Here is a 23,283-nt window from a genome sequence, read left to right on the forward strand (position 1 = left end):
CAACTGACATTTCCCCTAATTCCTCTTAATCAGCAGAAATCAATTATTTGGTGATTTTCAATTGTATAATTTCAATCAATTTTATTTTATTTGATAAACCGAAATCAATTATTAGACGAAATCACACAATGAGGAAACAAAAGGGCCTACTAGCTACCTCGTGCATTTCATGATAATGATATATTGTGTTCTAAAAAAACTGAACAATTGATTTGGCCCATGTCTAGTCTCTTGATTTTGGACACTAAGGGCATGTTCGGTAGCTCGCCAGCTCCCAGCTTCCGCGTATCCGCGAGCGGAGCTGGCCCGAACGGCCCGGCGCCAGGCTTCCTGGATCGAACCAGCATCCACGTACAAAAACTGGGAGCTTGTGTTTCGTCGATCCCAGAAATCGCAAGAGTTGGAGTTCCAGCTATTTACGGCGAGCTGCCACCGCGAAGTGGAAGAAAACGTTTCGTCAAGCGAAGAAAAGACCGGAGCGACTCCCTTCCCTCCCTACCAGGCCAGAAACGAGATTAATGGGCCAGCCAGCTCCAACTTGGGCCAAGTTTGGCCTGTCCTCAACTCCCAATAGGCCAGAATCAACTGAAAAAGGCTGCCAGCCCATACGTTGCGAGAGAAAACTGGAGCTGGCACACCGAACGGTTTTCTGATCATTAGCTTTCATTTCGGAAGCTGGCATACGAAATGGGAAGCTGGATTTCAGGAATTTCAGGAGTTGGGAAGCTGCCGAACAGGCCCTAAATTTTATCTTTACAACTCTAGGTACCTCAACTACTGCCAATGAAGAAATGGTGATCTCATATGAAGCAAGTCATCAATAATTTGATATTAGCTTTTACAACAATGCACTTTGTTAGACTGTTTATATTTTTTTGTCAAATTTTCTCTCATGTTAATAATGAAGTTTATATTTCCTTTGAATTGTTAATATCAAGTGTACTTATGACGTGCATTGGTACGTGTGGTATAATAATCTTAGGTGTTTTTGTATAGCCGCTTAGTTTCAGCCCTGGGCTTTGAGAGATCCTGGCTCCGCCTCTGTGTGGGAGGGTTAATCATAAGTAGGAGGTTTGGTCAAGTAAGAACAACACCTAAGCACCGGTCCATCCACATATTAAATTATCAAAGTATCGAACACAAATCAAACCAACATGGTGAAAGTGACTAGATGAAAATCCCGTGTACCCTCAAGAACGTTTTGCTTATCATAAGAGACAATTTTGGCCTGTCATTTGCCTTAAAAGGATCGGGCTACCTTGCTGCATTTTTGCTACTATTATCGTTACTTACTCGTTACAGATTATCTTACTATCAAACTACTCTATTACTTATAATTTCAGCACTTGCAGACATTACATTGCTGAAAACCACTTGTCATTTCCTTCTGCTCCTCGTTGGGTTCGACGCTCTTACTTATTGAAAAGAGCTACAATTGATCCCCTATACTTATGGGTCATCAAGGCTATTTTCTGGCGCCGTTGCCGGGGAGTGGAGCGCCTTTGGTAAGTGGAATTTGGTAAGGAAACATTTATCTAGTGTGCTGAAATTTATTGTTACTTGTTACTATAGAAAACAATTATTTGAGGGGTTTGTTCGGGGTATCTTCACCTCGACCGGAACCACGATTAGCTACCCCTTAACCTACTGCACCTACTGAAAATATTTAATATGAAATTCCTTCGGGTATGGCAGAACAACTGCTAATAATCCTTATGCAGGAGACGGAACCTAACATCCTGATATGAACTTGATATATGTAGAACAAATTTGTGGATTGTTCAGGCTTACAGGTTTACCCGGAGATGAAGTTATGAAGAAGGTTTTCCCTTTATCTTTGAAGGGAAAAGCATTGACATGATATAGCCTATGCGATAATATTTGATCCTAGAATTGGATTTGACTGAAAATGGAGTTCCATCAAAAAATATCCATGCATATAGTTCATCGTGATCGAAATTATATATATAGTTTTTGGCCTCGTGAAGAAGAAGATATCGCTCTAGCTTGGGGGAGGCTTAAGTCAATGTTATATTCATGCCACAATCATGAGCTCTCAAGAGAAATTATTATCCAAAAAATTTATACTCGGCTTTCTCGTAATGATCAAACCATGCTTGATACTTCTTGTGATGATTCTTTTATGAAGAAGACTATTGAATACCGGTGGGATCTTTTGGAAAGAATTAAACGCAACTCTGAAGATTGAGAACTCGGCGAAGGTAAAGAGTCAGGTATTAAACTTAAGTATGATTGTGTTAAATCTTTTATAAATATCGGTGCTTTTCAAAAATTTAGCACTAAACATGGACTTGACTTTGAGATAGTAGCCTCCTTTTGTGAATCATTTGCTACTCATGTTGATCTCCCTAAATAGAAGTTGTTTAAATATCACCCACCTATTAAAGAGAAATTAAAGAACCAATACCATTTAAAGAAGAAACTATAATTTATAATGTTGATCCAATTGTTCCTGCTGCTTATATTGAGAAACCACTTTTCCCTGTTAGGATAAAGGAACATGCTAAAGTTTCAACTGTGGTCAACAAAACCTATATTAGAACACCTAAACCTGATGAACAAATTAAAGTACAACCTAGTATTGTTATGGTTAAGGATCTCTTGGAGGAAAATGTAGATGGACATGTTATTTACTTCTGCGAAGAAGCTGCGACGCCTTGCTGTTGGTGCAGGTGACCGAGTTCGCCTGCGGCGGGTTCATCGCCGGGGCGACGTGGAACCACGTTGCGGCCGATGGCGCTCGGATGGCGCAGTTCCTGCGGGCCACCGGCGAGCTCGCCCGTGGGATGCCAGTGCCATCCGTCGCCCCAATCAGATCCGAAGTGGACGGCTCCCTCCCGCACCTCCTGCCACTGATGGCCGCCGCAGTGCGGTCCGGGATGCGCGTCGGAATGGAGGAAATGGCGAGCCTCGACGTCACCATCCCATGGAGCTTGATCGGCCGCATCAAAGCAGAGTGCGGCGGCGACTGCATGGTGTTCGACACCGTTGTCGCGTTTATCTGGCAGTGCTGCACCCGCACGGTCACCTCACTACAAGAAATATGGCAACTTGCGACCATCACTATTGGTCACTGAAAGGTCATTGTTTTTCATTTGCGACCTTTTTGCGACCAAAAACAGATGGTCAAAAGCTGGCGGTCGTAAACTGAAATTAGTGACCTTCTTTGTGATATGTAAAAGGTCGTTGGTTTCACGACCAAAATTTTGGTCACTAGCAACCTCTCCGGGCCACGTAGGCATCCAACGTGGCAAGCTGATGTGGCACAAGAATCAGCCCAGTCCAATTCGGTTTTCTACATGGGCCTAGCCCAACAATTCGGCCTTTTTAATATTTATTTTTTCTATTAATTTTTGCTAGCTACATGGGCCTGGCCCAGCAATTCGGCCTTTTTATTTCTAGATGCGGCCTTTTACAGCGTATGATCTTTTATTTTTTGCCATTTTATTTTCCACTGTTTTACATTTGTTCCATATATCATAATATCATACACTGGTCCCACACGTCAGAAATTTTAAATGTGCTCAAATTATTTTGATAAGTGGGTCGCATGAGTCATGTTTCCATTGCACACATTTTCAAATCACATACATAATTACTATTTCATATGAAACAGAAATTGTAGTTTTGAAACATACATGAAATTCACAGAGAGAAGATACATTAAATCACATACATAATTACTATTTCATTCACAAACAGAGAGAAGATACATTAAATTCCCAGATAACCCAGCTATTATTACATAACTTGGTATATAAGAATGTCTTGGAGCTTCTTTAAACATCTTTCGTATTGAATTTACTCAAAATATCTGCCAACAAGAAAACAGAACAGCAAGGATAGGGTGAACAACAACAACAACAATAGGTGATGGGGTGCTATTTAGTAGTAAGATCAAGTCTGGAAAGAAACATGCATGAAAATTAAGAAGAGCTAGAGCAAGTCTACATGAAAATTAAGAAGTGTTGTTTAGTATGGATGCCCAAACAGTTTTCGTGCACGTCATGCCAAGTCAGCCAACACGTAGCATGCATATGGGCCATAAAAATGATCAAATGAGGAAGAGATGAAGCCAAACAGTGGTTCCTCCTTGCAATGATCACATTTAGATAGCAGCGACCTACTACAGTTCATGTTACAACAACACTAGTTCATGTGAGTGCATCTCCAGCCGTTCCGCCCCCCAGGACGCCTAAATAGAGCGGCCTGGGGGCGTGCCAGCGCTAGTTCGGCCCCTGGGGGCGACCTAGCGCCCAGTCACGCCCCCCACGCGCCGGCCCCAGGATGCAGGAAATTTAAACTTGGTCATTCCCGCTCACAAAAGACGCCGCAAATCCGGCGATCGGACGTAGTCTGGCGTTACAAAAAACAGAGTTCGCGTGCGCAATGATTCACTCGGCGGGGTCGGCTCCAGGCGTTGGCGGAGTCGGCGTGCGCGGGCTCGGCGGTGTCGGAGCTGCTTCGGTGCTGGGCTGTGTCGGCGCGGCTTCGGCACTGCTGGGCGGCGACGTAGAGGCGTCGTTTGGGATTGGCGTCCGGGTGGTCGTGGGCGTCGTGGGCGTCGTCGGCATCGTCGGCGTTGCCGTCGGCAGCTCGTTCAGGATGAGGCCGCGCTGCACCAGGTACCACGCCTTGAGCTTCTCGTCGTTGCTCTGGAGCATGTCCGCCCCGCCCATCAGAAAAGCCATGTCGGTGTTTCTCTTCTTCGCGGCGACGTTCGTCCGGAGCAGGTCGAGTTTGATGGCGTTGTTCTTCATCAGCGACGACCACCGCGCCTCGGCCTTCTCTTCACGCAGGACGGCCCGGGCTTGCGCGTCGGCGAGGCAATGCTCGATGGACTCCTGCACTCGCGCGGTTGCCGCGTCGGCGTTTTTCGCCTTCTTCGCCAACTTGTGGCCGTCCGGCTGCCCCTCTGACGCGCCCGGAGTCGGCGCGTCCGGCTTGTACGTCTCCTTGGCCTTGTCGAGGGCACGCCGGACTTCCGCCCACTTCTCGCACTTGTCAATGCGCTTGTAGACGTGGAGGTGCTTGAAGTCGGCGTCTTGGTTGTCGCCCCGATACATGGCGAACATACGCAGCAGCTGATCCTCAACGCTGGCGCCGCTCTCGGGGCGAGCCGCGACCTCCTCGACGATCTCATGCCATTTGTTGCACGCCAACTGGACACGGCCCCAATGGTTCGCCATCGCCTTGGAGCCGCGCTGCATGTAGACGCCTTTGAAGTAGGGGTCGACGAGCTTCCGTTCGTCGAACTCGGCCTTGATGCGGTCCCAGTACGTCTCCAAGCTCTGGTTCGCACCGGTGGTCGGGTCGAGGCAGACGACTTTCCATGCTTCAGCGAGGCATTCCTCCTCCTTGGACGTCCACTTGATGCGCGGTTCGCCTGACTTGGCCGCCCGCTTCTTCTTCTTCTGGCGCCCCTTCGTCGGAACAGGAGCCGGCTCATCCTCCTCCTCCTCCTCCTCGGGTTCCTGTGCATCCTCGCCGTAGACGTAGCCGAGCTCGGCCTCCATGTCGCCGCTGAGATCCACTACCTCGTCCTGGGTGGCGAACCCGGGAGAGGCGGCGGCCGCGGTCGATCCTGTCGCGATGATGTCGTCCATGTCGGCTCCCGTGTCGTCGGCGTCGCCGAGGTGCGAGAAGGGCAGAGGTCCATGGTAGAGATGGGGCGTCGGCGTGGACGCGTAGGAGGCAGGCGGCGAGTAGTTGTATGGAGGGTACTGCACGCCGACGAAGGCGGGCGAGGGCGTGCGCGTAGCGGGGTGACCATGAGGGAAGGTCACGTTCGGGTTGAACCCACCGTGCGCGTCGCCGTTGGCGTAGCCGGGCGACGATGAACCCCATGGAGATCCGGCGCCTTGCTGTCCCCAGGGCGCGTACTGGGCGTGGCTGACGACCGGTGGATTCATCCCCGCCTGGTCGACCGATGAGGAAGACGCCGCCAAGCGCGCCGCGTTGTCGCGGGCCTTCTTGGCGATGGCCCTGTTCCGCCTGTCGGCGGTGACTGCTTCGCGCCGCTGAACTTCCACCCTCCACTCGACGTTCGACAGGCCCGGCGGCTTCGATGGCGGCGCCCTCGGCTTCCTCTGCTTCGGCTGGACCACGGCGCCAGTCGCGTTTGCCGCCTCACGCGGCATGGTGTACTTCTTCGACGGCATGGCGGCGACTGGAAGGCGAGCGGGAGGGGGTTTGGCGGGAGAAAGGGGGAGAATGGCGGGAGGAAAGCGAGCGAGCGGGAGAGATGCGAGGGAAAAGCGTCAACAAACGGCGGGAAAAGGCCCTCGGGTCGCCTCCAGGGCGGGCCCACGCGCCTTTTTCGCTTGCGCCGGCTCCCCAAGCACCCCCCAGGGCGCCGGGTTTGGCCTGGGTCCGCCAGCACCAGTTTTGGCCCGAGCCGGCGAAAAACGGCCTTCTGGGGGCGCGACTGGGGCCTTTTTTTGGCGCCGGCGCGGCAAAATCGCCTGGGGAGGCCCTGTTGGGGGCGCGGCTGGAGATGCCCTGAGAAACACACAGGGTCCAAAGTACAAACCAAAAACAATTGGATTTGGGTAAACCAAGACATGATGAAACAAAATTATTCATTATGGTGTCCACCTTATACTACAACATCATCATCAGGATTAAAATAACACATTTATAGTCAGAGTGCTAGATGAGACAAATATCAATTGAAAAAAAAGGACAAGGTAGCATCAAATTAGGTTATAGTTTGTGGGAATCAATGCACATAACATGAACGACAAGGTAGCATCAAATCAGATGATGATTGCATACATACAAATCATGTGCTGGCAGAAAAAAATCCAAGCAGGAGCTCATCTTCCCTCTCTGTTTGGTAACTAACAACCTAAATAAAATAAAATAAAAACATGACTTGTTCATACAGATCCCTCTAAAATTCCTTGGGACAAGTGCATCACATATTCGTCAACTTAGCAGCAGAAGTAGTGAGTACGGGAAGAGGGGGAGGGAGATGGAGGAGCTACCTGCCGCGGTTGCAATGGAAGCAGAGGAGCAGACCCCTCCCGCCCCTCCCCCACGAGCAGGACAGGGCTGCCGGCTGGTCACGCCCATACTCCTCCGCCTCCTTGATCAGGAGACCCCCTTCCCCTACTGCTGCTTGGCGCGCCCCATCACTAGTCACCTCCTCATGCAAGAAATACACAATAAATAGACAGACGGTCAGTGGGTACATTTTCACAGCAACAAAAGCTTAAAATTAACAGAAATACACACATCAAATGAAGTCACTAAGATAGTTAAGTCCGCCACGTGGTGTAGAATTATGTGGTATATAATTGCAACACATGAACCAAAAGAGGAATAACATCATCACCAAGAGTTTCTAATGATAAGCATAGCTCCCTACAAAAAAAAGAACTAAGGGCACAGTGACTAAAGCATGCAGACCACAATATTCAAACCAGAAGCAAGCGGGCATATAGTATAAATGAATCAAGAAAACAAGAACTGACAATGAGAACTGCATACTAATGCACCAGATGATCAACATCAAGCGTAGTATATTCACATAAGTTTGCTTATTCGGTAAATTATTGTATACACATAGCTTCAGTTGAAACTTATAGAAAGATTAAGCACTTTCAACTGCCAGATCTAGACCCATAGTCTGCATGTTGCAATGTGACATTCCTAGAAGCATACAGTTACAGAACAGAAGCAATTTTAGTTACCCAGGTACCCACGACACAACCCCACTACATCTGAAACGCCTGCTGCTAATCAATAAGCCAGGACAAGAATTAACGCAATAGACAAGCTGCCAAACCCTTTTGAACCCTTGAAACCCCACGAGATGCGCCCTGCACTATCCATAATTCAAAGTACACCTGGCTACAGGAACATGCCAGCATAAATCCCCTTTCCCCTCCCAAAATAACCACGAGCAAGCGGATCAGAGCAAGAAGATCAACCCGGAATAGAATTCCACAAGCACACAACACAGCTCAGGACAACAACACTGGCAGTAAACCATAAATGCTTCTTTAGACATGAAAACGGAGAAATGCTGTGTAAGGCTATGCATCAGTTACAAATTCCACATTGTATGAAAACAAGGAGAGGATACATAACCAAAACATACAGGTATGGTAAGGTCACAGAAACAGGGGCAAAGCTAGTGGTTTGCTTACTTACACAGTTAAGGGGAAAGAGAAAATGAAATTTGTTATCCTACTTGTACAATTCATACCAACCATGTGATTTCCTTAACACCAGGACAGATAATTACAGGAACAAGAGCTTGCTCCTGACTGCATGTGACGATCAATCTAACTAACTGAAGGAAATATGCCCTAGAGGCAATAATAAAGTTATTATTTATTTCCCTATATCATGATAAATGTTTATTATTCATGCTAGAATTGTATTAACCAGAAACATAATACATGTGTGAATACATAGACAAACAGAGTGTCACCAGTATGCCTCTACTCGACTAGCTCGTTGATCAAAGATGGTTATGTTTCCTAACCATAGACATGAGTTTTCATTTGATTAACGGGATCACATCATTAGGAGAATGATGTGATTGACTTGACCCATTCCGTTAGCCTAGCACTTGATCGTTTAGTTTGTTGCTATTGCTTTCTTCATGACTTATACATGTTCCTATGACTATGAGATTATGCAACTCCCGTTTACCGGAGGAACACTTTGTGTGCCACCAAACGTCACAACGTAACTGGGTGATTATAAAGGTGCTCTACAGGTGTCTCCGAAGGTACTTGTTGGGTTGGCGTATTTCGAGATTAGGATTTGTCACTCCGATTGTCAGAGAGGTATCTCTGAGCCCTCTCGGTAATACACATCACTCAAGCCTTGCAAGCATTGCAACTAATAAGTTAGTTGCGGGATGATGTATTACGGAACGAGTAAAGAGACTTGCCGGTAATGAGATTGAACTAGGTATTGAGATACCGACGATCGAATCTCGGTCAAGTAACATACCGATGACAAAGGGAACAACGTATGTTGTTATGCGGTCTGACCGATAAAGATCTTCGTAGAATATGTAGGAGCCAATATGGGCATCCAGGTCCCGTTATTGGTTATTGACCAGAGAGGTGTCTCGGTCATGTCTACATAGTTCTCGAACCCATAGGGTCCGCATGCTTAACGTTCGTTGACGATATAGTACTATATGAGTTATGTATGTTGATGACCGAATGTTGTTCGGAGTCCGAGATAAGATCACGGACATGACGAGGAACTCCGGAATGGTCCGGAGATAAAGTTTGATATATGGGATAGTAGTGTTTGATCTCCAGAAGGGTTCCGGAATTCACCGGAAGGGGTTCCGGATGTTTCCCGAAATGTTTGGGCACGAGAACACTTTATCTGGGCCAAAGGGGAAAGCTCATGAGGCTTTTGGAAAGTGCAAAAGGAAGTTTTGCGGAGACCAGAGGCTAGACGCCAGGAACCCTGGCGTCTAGGGGGTAGACGCCGGGAACCCTGGCGTCTAGCCCTGGAGTCCGAGAAGGACTCTTGCCTTTCGGGTAAAACTGACTTTGAGGAGGCTTTTACTCCAAGTTTCAACCCTAGGGCTCAACATATAAATAGAGGGGGTAGGTCTAGCACTAAAGACACATCAAGAAACACCAAGCCGTGTGCCGGCAACCCCGTCCCCTCTAGTTTATCCTCCGTCATAGTTTTCGTAGTGCTTAGGCGAAGCCCTGCGGAGATTGTTCTTCATCAACACCGTCACCACGCCGTCGTGCTGCCGAAACTCATCTACTACTTCGCCCCTCTTGCTGGATCGAGAAGGCGAGGACGTCACCGAGCCGAACGTGTGCAAAACTCGGAGGTGTCGTGCTTTCGGTACTTGGATCGGTCGGACGTGAAGACGTACGACTACATCAACCGCGTTGATATAACACTTCCGCGAACGGTCTATGAGGGTATGTAGACAACACTCTCCCCTCTCGTTGCTATGCATCACCATGATCTTACGTGTGCGTAGGAAATTTTTTGAAATTACTACGTTCCCCAACACTAACTACATCCTCACTTGCATCAGTTCTATGACTACGCAGCTACCATTGCTTGTATAATTTGCATGCAGGAAAAAGGTACTCCTCTCGCACAGCACACACCATCCATCCAATAAACACAAGAGGCTAGATTCTATCGCCCTTCCAGATTTCACACGGGCACACAGCAGCCTCCACAAAAAATGATCTAGGGCGCCAGATCTCAACTGGCGCATGGAAATCAAACCGCCTAAGGAATAAGTCGCCAGATCCCGCGCGGATTGAGAGACGAAGGAGGGGAAGGGAACAGGCGGGCTCACCATTGTCGCCGATTAGGAGGAGCTTGATGAGGTAGCCGTAGTCGGCCCGAGCCCTAGCCGGCGGCGCCGCCATCGCGCCCTAACTCCCGGGCCTGTCAAAAAAACCGCGGCGAAATTAAAATCAAATCAACGCGGCGAACAGGAGGCGAGGCGAACGGCGCAACGGACCGAGCGAGGCGGGGACGGCGTCGCGCGCACGCGTGCTCCGATGCGGCGGCAGCGTTCGCTCGATCGATCTCCGCTCCGTCCGTGTCTCTCTCCCCGCGCGAGAAGCGACGGACGAATCATGAATCGAAGGAGAGGGGTGCGTGGGTCACTTACGAGGGCGAGGGTGCTCTTGCCGGAGTAGGGTCGCGGGGTGAACGACATGGCTGCAACGGCAGCTAGATCCAGACGACGAGGGTTCCACGCTGCCACGGCGGAGTCGAGGACCTGCGACCGACGAGGGCTCCTCTTATGTCTGCGCCGGCCAGTCGAGGTGGAGCAGAGAGCCCCGCGGGCGAGGGAGGCAGAGGAGCATCGGAGGACGACCTCGGGCTTCTCTTCTATCGTGCGCGGGCGTGGAGTGGCGGCGATGCGAGAGCCCCGCGGGCCACGAGGTTGGTCGAGGACGAGGGAGACGAGGGGAGAGTGAGGGAGGCGACGGAGGTGGGTGGTGGGGAGGTTCTGAGGGGTGGGTGGCGGCGACAAGGGGGACGAGGGGGTCTGCATCAGGGGAAAGGGGGGAGGGAGAGAAAGAAAGAAAGAAAGGAAGGAAGCGAGGGGTGGATGGAAAACGGGGGAGAACAGAGCTAGGGTTTCGCCTCACGTGAGGTTGGTGGGGGAGGCGAGGGGTGAGGGCTGCGGTGTTTCGTGCATGATCCGCGTGTTTGGTCCACGGACCAATCAGAACGCAATACAACATTATGACCAACTAAATTGGTCGTGATAGATTTAAAAATAAGATGTTAAAATCATGTAAGCTATTTTGTGATCACATAAATTCAAAAAAAATAAAAAAAACCTTCTCATTGTATCACCAATTGTGAACTAGCTTTCAGGAAAACAACAAACATGGAATGGAAAACAATGTTGCCTAAGGAAGTTTTCATTTTCTTTGCACGAAAAAATCATTTTTCATTTCTCGAGTGCCCAAAATGAGTTTTTTTGTGAAGAACCTATCAAATAATTGTTTCAAAATTGGACCAAATCAATTTTCTAAAATACTAGGCCATATTTAATGCACAATTGACCAAATGGTTGGGTGTCAAAATCCTTGATCCACCTCTGGTGAAAAAGACAAAATTTCGCCGATTCAACATGAAGCGGGTCAAATTTGAACTGCAGCTGCCTCATAGTTTGCTCTTTATTTTTTCCAAAAAACATTTCTAGGTACATAAATATCTATTTAATCAGAGAAACATCAAATTTTTTCCGAGATTCAACCACTAGCTAGGAACGGTCAAACCCGCCGTTTTGATCGCATTTCGAAACAGGCATAAAAAATTCAAAAAATCAAAAAATTGGAAAACATTCGCATTGTGTCATTATATGTGACTAGGTTTCCAGGAAAAATAATAAACTTGTAATATGGCAATTATTTTTAAAAAGTTTTCTCAGAAATTAGCTATCATGTGTGAAGATTCTCGGTTTTCAAGCCAAATGATCAATCTTATGGCCACATTCATGGCATAGTTTGTTCAAATGATCTCATATTGTGCACAAGGATGCATCTTGAAATTCCAAACAATGTTGCCTAAGGGAGTTTTCATTTTCTTTGCACGGAAAATTCATTTTCCATTTTCTGAGTGCCCGAATTGAGTTCTTTTTGTGAAGGAGCTACCATATATTTGTTGCAAAATTGGGCCGAATCATTTTTCTAAAATACTATGCCATATTTGATTCACAATTGACCAAATGGTTGGGCGTCAAAAGCCTTCATCCACCTCTGGTGAAAAAGACAAATTCCCGTCGATTCAGTAGGAAGCAGGTCAAATTTGAACTGCAGCTGCCTCATAGTTTGCTCTTTATTTTTTTCAAAAAATCATTTCTAGGTAGATAAGTATCTATTTAATCAGAGAAACATCAAAAAATTTCCAAGATTCAACCAGTAGCTAGGAACGGTCAAACCCGCCGTTTTGATCGCATTTCGAAATGGGCATAAAAAATTCCAAAAAAACAAAAAAAAATGGAAAAAATTCACATTGTGTCATTGTATGTGACCAAGTTTCGAGGAAAAATAATAAACTTGCAATACGGCAATTATTTTAAAAAAGTGTTCTCAGAAATGAGCTATCATGCGTGAAGATTCAGGGTTTTCAAGCCAAATGATCAATCTTATGGCCACATTCATGGCATAGTTTGTTCAAATGATCTCATATTGTGCACAAGGGTGCATCTTGGAATTCCAAACAATATTGCCTAAGGGAGTTTTCATTTTCTTTGCACGGAAAATTCATTTCCCATTTTCCAAGTACTCAAATTGAGTTCTTTTTGTGAAGGACCTACCATATATTTGTTGCAAAATTGGACCAAATAATTTTTCTAAAATACTAGGCCATGTTTGATTCACAATTGACCAAATGGTTGGGTGTCAAAAGCCTTGATCCACCTCCGATGAAAAATACAAATTCTCGCCGATTCAGTAGGAAGCGGGTCAAATTTGAACTGCAGCTGCCTCATAGTTTGCTCTTTTTTTCAAAAAATCATTTCTAGGTACATAAGTATTTATTTAATCAGAGAAACATCAAAAGTTTTCTAACATTCAACCACTAGCTAGGAACGGTCAAACCCCGCCATTTTGATCGCATTTCGAAACGGTTATAAAAAATTCAAAAAAATCAAAAAATTGGAAAACCTTCGCATTGTGTCATTATATGTGACCAAGTTTCCAGGAAAAATAATAAACTTGTAATACGGCAATTATTTTTAAAAAGTGTTATCAGAAATGAGCTATCATGCGTGAAGATTCAGGGTTTTCAAGCCAAATGATCAATCTTATCGCCACATTCATGGCATAGTTTGTTCAAATGATCTCATATTGTGCACAAGGGTGCATCTTGGAATTCCAAACAATGTTGCCTAAAATTCCAAACAATGGCATAGTTTGTTTTCATTTTCTTTGCACGGAAAATTCATTTTCCATTTTTTAATGCCCAAAATGAGTTTTTTGTGTGAAGGAGCTACCATATATTTGTTGCAAAATTGGACCAAATCATTTTTTTAAAATATTAGGCCATATTTAATGCATAATTGACAAAATGGTTGGGTGTCAAAAGTTTTGATACTCCACTTGTGAAAAAGACAAATTTATGCCGATTCAGTAGGAAGCGGGTCAATTTTGAACTGCATCTACCTTATAATTTGCTCTTTATTTTTTTACAAAAATCATTTCTAGGTATATAAGTATCTATTTAATCAGAAATACATGGTTTGATGGCGATACATCGAGGTTTGGATGGTGGACGAGGGCCCCAACTCCAAAGCGCGTAAACTCGCATGCCCGCCGCGTGGTTACCGCATGACCATAGCGTTGCCATGTGTTCTGGGAGGCCTAGGCATGTCTAGGGGGTTGGGTACTCCCCAGGCAGGTGCTAGGAAGAAAATTACAACATAAGATTCTCACGAGGAGACCGAACTATGCTCAAACATGAATTAGCAGCCAAGTGTTTGATTAGCGATACGGAAAATGCACGTGTCCAATGGGCGTGAGTTTTGGCTGAAGATGATCATCTACTAAGAAGACTGTCTTCACAATTTTTTATCAAAAGGAGGAGCCTAGGTGGTACTTGCTTTGCAAAGTACCACACTGGACAGAAATATGAATGTTGAAGCTGGGCTCAAAATAATGAATAGATTGAGCTGAAATTTGGTTGGGGATGGTTATTTGGGCATATGAAAGCACTATAGAAAATTGATACCATTTGGACATACCAAAGTGGTACTTCCTTCACAATGCTATTCCCTGGACAGAAACTTGGGAAAATTAGCGAGTGAAATTGGATAAATGAAATGAGCTCAAATTTGGTGTAGGTAAGTTACATAGGTATGGTCATGCCCTGGTAAATTTTCAGATCATTTGGGTAAGCCTAGCTAGTACTTACTTCACAAAGCTTCTCTCGAGATAGAAACTTTGGAAATTTCCTGAGAAAGATTTACCAGGAAAATGGAGCTGAATATTATCATGTGGCAATGATTTGGGTATGGAAGAGTGCCCAAAAAGTTTGAGGGTAATAGGAGGGATCTGGATAATACTTGCTTTGCAATGTTCCAATCTGGCCATAAAATATAAATTGAACCTGGGCTCATATAGATGATTTGAATGAGCTGCAATTTGGAGGAGGGTGATAATTTGGGCATATGAAGGAACTGTATAAATTTCATGTCATTTGGATATATAAAAATGGTACTTCCTTCACAATGCTTCTAGGTAGAAAAAAACTTTGGAAATTTGCCGAGGAAAATTTACTGGGCAAATGGAGCTGAATTTTGTCATGAGGCAATGATTTGGATAGGAAAGAGTGCCCAAAAATTTTAAGGGCAATCAAGAATATATAAATAGCACTTCCTTCACAAAGTATTGTTATGAACAAAATAGGAAAATGAATATTGTTGAATTATGTTTGAACTAGGCAAGGAAGGATTTTTACATATTTGGCCAAGATATGACCCAAAGAATTTATGAGATTTTGGGGGCAATTTTGAGAATGACATAAATATAGGTTGCTTCACAACCTAGGGAAAAAATTGACACATGGACATGACACATAGGCAAAACTGATGAGGTGGTGCCTAGTCATAGAAACCCACCACAATTTACAAGGTTATATGACCATCAATATTGGTCGTGATCAACTAGAAATAAGGCAGCAGACCAGTGTTGTCTGCTTTATGACCATTTCGTGTAAGGAATTACGACCGACCTTTCTGACCAAAATGGTCGATATAGTTGAGGGTTTGGAGCCCCCCGGACAACTTTTGACCAATTGATCTCAAATGGTCGTAGGTCTATGACCAATTCTTTCAGGGTCACTGACAGAAGGTCACTAGTTGACATATTTCTTGTAGTCGGCTGAAAGGAAAACGAGCCTATGCTTGCACCAACATTATTAGAATGAGGTGTGGGCATGTATCATTTTTTTAACTCTGCTATCTTTTCCCAAGTCTTTATTATCTTGCCTAGCCTTGTACTGATATGTATTGTTTGATGCTAATTACCCAAGTTAGTGCATGATGTTAAGGATAACCAAAGAACACTTGCCTAAGTTTATAAGATATGACATGTGGCAATCCAAGCCTGCTAGCCTCACAGTCGTAGCTTCGCAAGCAACCCAGCATCCTCTCATCTTTCCTCAACCTATACATCTTTTATTCTTCAGATTTTTCTTCCATTAAGCTACCGGTCTGATGGATGGTGCTTGCTGGCTTGCTGCTCTTTGAATGCTTGTGCTGTTGTACTGTGCTTCTTTAATTGTTTGAATGCTTTTGCTGCTAGCCTGCTGGGCTGCTACTAGCTTGAATAAGTGTGCACTTGTGCTGCTGATTTAATGCTTATGCTCATGCTGCTATTGATTAATTCAAGAGAACCAACTCCAACAAGTGATAAGTGCACGTTAATTATTATTAGCTTCAAAATATGATCGATGCCTTCTTGCAATAACAATAAGCATGAGAATTTTTTGGTAGTTTATGTGCCACTTTTCTACTCTGATATTTTCTTGTGTGCTATACCAGAATTTATAATTTCCTGAGCAATGCACAGGGACGATATCTGGAGCGGTCAAGAGGATGAGTTGATTTTTGAAAAAATAACGTTTGAAGAGGTGTCTATTGCCCTTTTGTTTTGGTGCCCATTCTTTTTAAATTGTTGATGCTTGAGGTGGTATTAGTGTTGTTGAACTGATAGCCTTGCTATGAGCTGTTGATGTGAACCTGCAATGCAGGATGTACTGCAGGTGCATGTCCTTGTGGTACTATGAGATTTATTGGCTGTTTGGAGATGTACTGATATTGTGCCATGTATTTTATTATCTACTCACTCTGTCCCATAATATAAAAGCGTTTTTTACACTACAATAGTGTCAAAAACGCTCTTGTATTATGGGACGGAGGGAGTATATGATTACACATCAGTTTTACTATCAAAATATGAATTGTAGCAATCACTATATTGGGTCGCTCTTCGGGTCACTTCTGGATGGTGTTGGTTAGAGTCTCGTTTAGAGTCTGGGTTGGCAAACATGAATAGTTTTACTTATCCTGTCTTCTATGAAAAGCACCTTTCGTATGTCTCAGAGACAAACTTGTAAATCATGCTTTCGATAACATCATGCTCACACCTCCGACCCTGACACGCCCGCGCTCCTCGTCTTCACGAGCAACATTCGAGGGCTCGTGGGGGGCAAGCGCGGCTACTACGGCAACTGCCTGATGGGGTAGACGGTCCAAGCGAAGAGCGGCGCAGTGGCGGGCGGCGACGTCAAGGACCTGGTGAAGCTCATCAAGCTTGCGATGGAGAAGATACTCATGAACGGGGGCGGCGCCGACGACGGTGGGGTTCATCGGCGGCAGTAGCTGACGCCCCGGCCGAGCTACTCCAAGTACAAGACGCTGGCTGTGATGAGCTGGATGAACATTGGGTTCGACGTGGTGGACTTCGGGCGTGGGAGTCCGGTACGGGTGATGCCACCGTTGTGCAAGCCGCCGGAGCAGACAGCGATGAACGTCTGCATTTTGTGCCCGCCATGCAAGGGGAAGGACGGCGTCAATGTTGTGTCCCAGTGCGTCAAGCCGGAGCACGCCGTTGCCTTCGTTCGGGAGTTGGCCGCCCTCGGTATCACTACCGGAAACTGGCCATTCCCCGACGGCCAAATCAATGCCGACGGCTGCCGTCGGCCTACTTTGCGCTATGCCGACAGCCACGTTCTGGCCGTCGACGTATCTTGGCCGTCGGGCTACCACGAGATAAGCCGACGGCACCCGTCGGCATACATATGTCGTCGGCCCAGCTGCGAACATGGCGACAGCAGCCGTCGGCATACCCAGGCCGTCGGCATACCCGTGGGCCCGGCCACCCCGCCCGTGACCAGCGGCTAACGTCGTCAAATCTATGCCGACGGCCTGGATGGCCGGCCGTCGGCATATATCGTCATGCCACGTCACAGATCCGCGGCGCACCGTCCATGAGCTAAGCCGACGGCTGCCGTCGGCATACCTGCCACGTCAGCGATCCGCGGCACGCCGCCCGCCGCCTAAAACCTGGCCGTCTCTATGCCGACGGCATAGGTAGACTTTTTTTTTCATATGTATTTTTTAAGCTTTTTTATGTATTATTATATAAACTAACATGTAGCATGTTAAATATAAACATACATATGAATATATATGTAGTTTGTATTTTTTTCATATATTATGAATATATATATATATGGTTTGTATTTTTTCGAGCACGTTAATAATGTGCGGTCATGTTCTTTTGAATATAGATCATTATATTTTATTAAAATAAAAAACAGCTATGCCGACAAAAGTTTTGTGGCGGTTGCAAACGCCCGACACCCGTCTCCAGAGTGTGACCCCCCTCACGTCCGCGGTGTGCCCCCCTCATGGACGGCGCCGACACCTGGAGGGGGGAAACGGACGCGTCGGGTCTACACGGTGGATGTAGCTGTGGGTTTGGCCCGGATGTTGCTCCCGGGTGTCCCTACGGGTGACCTGACACAACCGGGTGCAGAGGTCCACTGGTTAAAGCCCGTCCGTGGGAAGTCAAAAGGCTAGATCTCGTGGTCAACCGCTTCACGGTTAGGCGGGACGGGGGCCCTGGGGGGGGGGGTAGCAATGCCACCGGAGCATCGTACCGGACCCTCATACATGCGAGGTGGTGTTGTGGCATGTTCAAAGAGGCGGCACGCATCTCAGGGGCGTGGCCCCCTAACGGACGGCGGCGCCGCCGGCACCTGGAGGGGGAAAACGGATACATCGGGTCTACACGGAGGGGATGTAGCTGTCGGTTTGGCCTGGATGTTGCTCCCAGGTGTCCCTCTGAGCTGACCTAACACAACCGGGTGGAGAGGTCCACTGTTCAAAGCCTGTCCGTGGAAAGTCAAAGGGCAAGATCTCGTGGTCAACCGCTCTAGGGTTAGGCAGGACAGGGGCCTTGGAGGGTAGCAATGCCACCGGAGCGTCGCACCGGGCCCTCATACATGCGGGGTGGTGTGGTGGCATGTCCGAAGAGGCGGCACGCGTCTCCGGGGTTTGGCCCCCCTCACGGACGGCGCCACCGCCGGCACTTGGAGGGGGGAAACGGACGCGTCGGGTCTACACGGAGGGGATCTTGCTGTGGGTCTGGCCCGGATGTTGCTCCAAAGTGTTCCTATGGGCTGACCTAACACAACCGGGTGGAGAGGTCCACTGGTCAAATCCCGTCCGTGCAAAGTCAAAGGGCTAGATCCCTTGGTCAAACGTTACAGGGTTAGGCGGGACGGGGGCCCTGGGAGGGTAGAAATGCCACCGGAGCGTCGCACCGGGCCCTCATACATGCGGGGTGGTGTGGTGGCATGTCCGAAGAGGCGGCACGTGTCTCCGGGGCGTGGCCCCCCTCACGAACGGCGATGACACGGTAGTAGCCATTCTGCGGTAATGATGCGGCGTGAATATTATTAAATACTCGGAGCGCGATAAAATCATGAGTTTTTTTGAACGACGTGGGCACATGTGCTATAGGAACGATAATATTTTTTTCATAATTTTTGGTGATGGAGAAGTATCCAAAAAATTCCCTCTACGCGGATTGCCCTTCGCGCGTCTACGGCTGTGGCCGGCGGCCTCCGGGGGCTAGCATGCCGCCAAATCTTGCGTAGGCGGCCTCTCACGAGTTTGGAAGTGTTGTGGTGGTTGCAAACGCCCGGCACGCGTGTCCGGGGTGTGCCCCCCCTCACGGACGGCGCCGCCGCCGGCACTTGGAGGGGGGAAACGGACGCGTCGGGTCTACACGGAGGGGATCTTGTTGTGGGTCTGTCCCGGATGTTGCTCCAAAGTGTTCCTATGGGCTGACCTAACACAACCGGGTGGGGAGGTCCGCTGGTCAAAGCCCGTCCGTGCAAAGTCAAAGGGCTAGATCCCGTGGTCAAACGCTACAGGGCTAGGCGGGACGGGGGCCCTGGGGGTAGCAATGCCACCGGAGCGTCGCACCGGGCCCTCATACATGCGGGGTGGTGTGGTGGCATGTCCGAAGAGGCGGCACGCGTCTCCGGGGTTTGGCCCCCCTCACGGACGGCGCCACCACCGGCACCTGGAGGGGGGAAACGGACGCGTCGGGTCTACACGGAGGGGATCTTGCTGTGGGTCTGGCCCGGATGTTGCTCCAAAGTGTTCCTATGGGCTGACCTAACACAACTGGGTGGAGAGGTCCACTGGTCAAATCCCGTCCGTGCAAAGTCAAAGGGCTAGATCCCGTGGTCAAACGCTACAGGGCTAGGCGGGACGGGGGCCCTGGGGGTAGCAATGCCACCGGAGCGTCGCACCGGGCCCTCATACATGCGGGATGGTGTGGTGGCATGTCCGAAGAGGCGGCACGCGTCTCCGGGGTTTGGCCCCCCTCACGGACGGCGCCACCGCCGGCACCTGGAGGGGGGAAACGGACGCGTCGGGTCTACACGGAGGGGATCTTGCTGTGGGTCTGGCCCGGATGTTGCTCCAAAGTGTTCCTATGGGCTGACCTAACACAACCGGGTGGAGAGGTCCACTGGTCAAATCCCGTCCGTGCAAAGTCAAAGGGCTAGATCCCGTGGTCAAACGCTACAGGGTTAGGCGGGACGGGGGCCCTGGGGGTAGCAATGCCACCGGAGCGTCACACCGGGCCCTCATACATGAGGGGTGGTGTGGTGGCATGTCCGAAGAGGCGGCACGCGTCTCCGGGGTTTGGCCCCCCTCACGGACGGCGCCACCGCCGGCACCTGGAGGGGGGAATCGGACGCGTCGGGTCTACACGGAGGGGATCTTGTTGTGGGTCTGGCCCGGATGTGCCCCCCCCTCACGGACGGCGATGACACGGTAGTAGACGTTCTGCGGCCATAGCGGATTGCCCTTCGCGCGTCTACGGCTGTGGCCGGCGGCCTCCGGGGCCTCCGGGGATGTAGATGTGGGTCCGCCGCCACCGCTGCCCCCACCCCAGACCCGCGACTAGGAAAAATATAACTATAAAAAACATTAAAAAATCTATATGAAATAAAAAACATAAAGAAGGAAAAACATGAACTACTAAAAACATTTAAAAATGAAAAATATGAACTACTAAAAACATTTAAAAATGAAAAATATAACTATGCCGACGTCAAAGCCGTCGGCATAGCTGCGGCCATAGGGGACTTGTCACGCGGATCAGTGACGTGGCAGCCGACGACAGCCGTCGGCATAGTTTGCCTTATCCCCTCGCGCCGACCCTCATCCACTCAATCTCTCCCAGCTCCCCGCGACCCCGCCGCCTACTGCCGTCGTCGCACTCGCCCTCTGCCGCCGCCGCCGCACTCGCCCCCGCCCCCTGCCGTCGCCGCCGCACTCGCCCCCGCCCCCTGCCGTCGCCGCCGCACTCGCCCCCTGCCGCCGCCGCCACACTCGCCCCCTGCCTCGCCCGTGCCCCCTGCCGCCCCCACCCGCATCGCCGCCGCCCCATCCCACCGCACCCGCGCCGCCTTCTGCCGCTCCTCCCTCGCTCCAGCCGGCGCCGGCCTCGCTCCAGCCGGCCCCGCTCCAGCCGCCCCCGCCCCTCCCTCGCTCCAGCCGCCCCTCCCTTCTCGACCCCGGCCCTCCCTGCGTGGACGCCGCCCCGGCCGGCCCACGGCCTAGCCTGGCCGGCCCCCTGCTGGTCCGACCGGCCGGCCCCTCCGGCGACCGCCCCCTGCCGCTCCGGTGGTCGTCCCCTGCCCTGACCGGCCGCCCCCCTGCTCCGGTGGTCGCCCCCTCATCCGTAGGTAAGAATTTTTTTTAACTTTTTTGTGTAGTAATGTTGTAGATGAATGCATATATATATAGTAATAGATGATTAGATAGATGGATGTTAGATAGATGAATGAAATGAAAGAGAGTATAAATGTGAAAAAAAAATTAAGTGCACAATGTGAGATAGATAGATGGTAGATGAATGGATATTTGTGTAGTTTTACTATGTTTTTAGATACATACTCAATATTATAGATATATGTATTGTGAAGATGAGATGAGAGGGAAGAGTAAATTTTTTGACACTTGACGAAATATGATTTTTTTTCATAGTTAAAAGTATCAATGCTTAATGTGAGGTGATGACCTAAATTTTTTTCACTCGGTGTAATTAACAGGATTTGTGGTGTTCCATCTTCGTGGAGTGATTGTCGACGTTGGAGGTGTTGGTCCACGATCGTCCGTCTCCTTTGATCGACTACATCGGAGGGTGAGCAACAATTCCATGACCTCATCCACTTTTTTTCCATGTCACTAGATTAAATTTTCACATCAAGTCGCGTAACCTAGGTCTCCCGTCCGAAAGGGTTGCATCGATAAATATGCATTCAATTGCATATTTATCACCGCAGCTCTTTCGGATTGTCCAGCGCTTTCCACGGACAGCCCGAGGATGTGTAGATTGGGTACGTTGTTCATGCTCTACCCCGTTCCGAGACAGGATTTCGGCGGCGCCTCTCTGTTGTTCTCCGGATGCACATTCTCTCGGCATTTTGCCGAGACGTGTATTTGGAGAATAGCGGGGAGGTGCTGCCGAAATTTTGTCTCGGAATGGGGTAGAGCATGGACAACGTACTCAATCTACACATTCTCAGGTGGGATTAGGACCCATCTTTACCTATTAGAGATGTAGGTGGATTAAATGTCGTTTCTCGTCAACCTTGTAAAAAATAAAATATTGATGTGAGTAATTTAAATGAATCCTTAATTTTGTTGTGTGGCTTCCAATAAAGCAGAGATGGCAGATAATCAGTGGATGTATAGTGGGTTTTTCCGTCGGAATCAAGTAACAATAGAGTGGGTCGAGAAAACTGATGTGTTTTTGAAAGAGATATTCCGTAGTCCAATGAGGATGGTGCCAGAATGCCCGTGTGCCAGATGTAAGAGGCGTATCCGCAGAGATAAGAGTGAGATGACTAAGCACCTTCGCACGCATGGATTTATGCCCAACTTTAATATGCCGATAAACTTTGCCCAGCGGGACCGTGGTAGAGAGGATGTGATACGACAACGCGTCGCTGGTTATGAGGACGATGGGGTTAGAGATATGCTAGATGATGTCTTTGCTGCACAGCCGACACCTCTGTCACATTCAGCGAATGAACCGGAGGAGCCGGAGGAAACCGCAAAGGCCTTCCTGGAAATCTTGGCCTCGTCAAAGAAACCTCTCTATGAGGGTGCCAAGCTGTCTGTGCTGGATGCCATCTCACAACTGATGGCAGTCAAGGCTGAGTACGGCTGTAGCCGAGGTTGCTTCGAAGCATTTCTGGGAGTATGGTCTAATAGCCTGCCTGAGGGCCATGAACTGCCGAAAACCATGTACGGTACGAAGAAAATCATGAAGGCGCTCTCGATGGACTATGAGAAAATACATGTTTGTCCAAAGAATTGCCTTTTGTTTAGGCATGAGTATGCGGATGACAAGTACTGTAGGAAGTGCGGTTCCTCTCGGTATATTGAGGTGGTCGATAAGCATGGTCAGAAGCAGCAGCTAAAAATCCCTGTGAAGGTTCTTCGGTATCTTGATTTTATAAAAAGACTGCAGCGCCTTTTCATCACCGAGGAGTCTGCCAAAATGATGAAGTGGCACAAGGAAGGGAAAAGGTACAATCCAAAAAAAATTGTACATCCATCAGGAGGTGAAGCATGGAAGTCATTCGATATAGAGTACCCGGAGGAAGCAGCCGAGGTTGGGAATGTCAGAATTGCTATAACAGGTGATGGGTTCAATCCATATGGTATGTCGTCTAATC

At 48.3% G+C, this 23,283-nt stretch overlaps 1 pseudogene; it reads left to right on the plus strand.

Moving 5' to 3' along the window:
* Positions 1 to 2,575: 2,575 nt before the first annotated feature.
* On the plus strand, positions 2,576 to 17,410 carry LOC147958000 (acyl transferase 15-like; annotated as a pseudogene).
* The last annotated feature ends 5,873 nt before the right edge of the window (positions 17,411 to 23,283 follow it).

This window comes from Triticum urartu, chromosome 7A, assembly GCF_056163025.1.
Source record: "Triticum urartu cultivar PI428250 chromosome 7A, HENAU_Tu73, whole genome shotgun sequence".
Taxonomy (NCBI): Eukaryota; Viridiplantae; Streptophyta; class Magnoliopsida; order Poales; family Poaceae; genus Triticum; species Triticum urartu.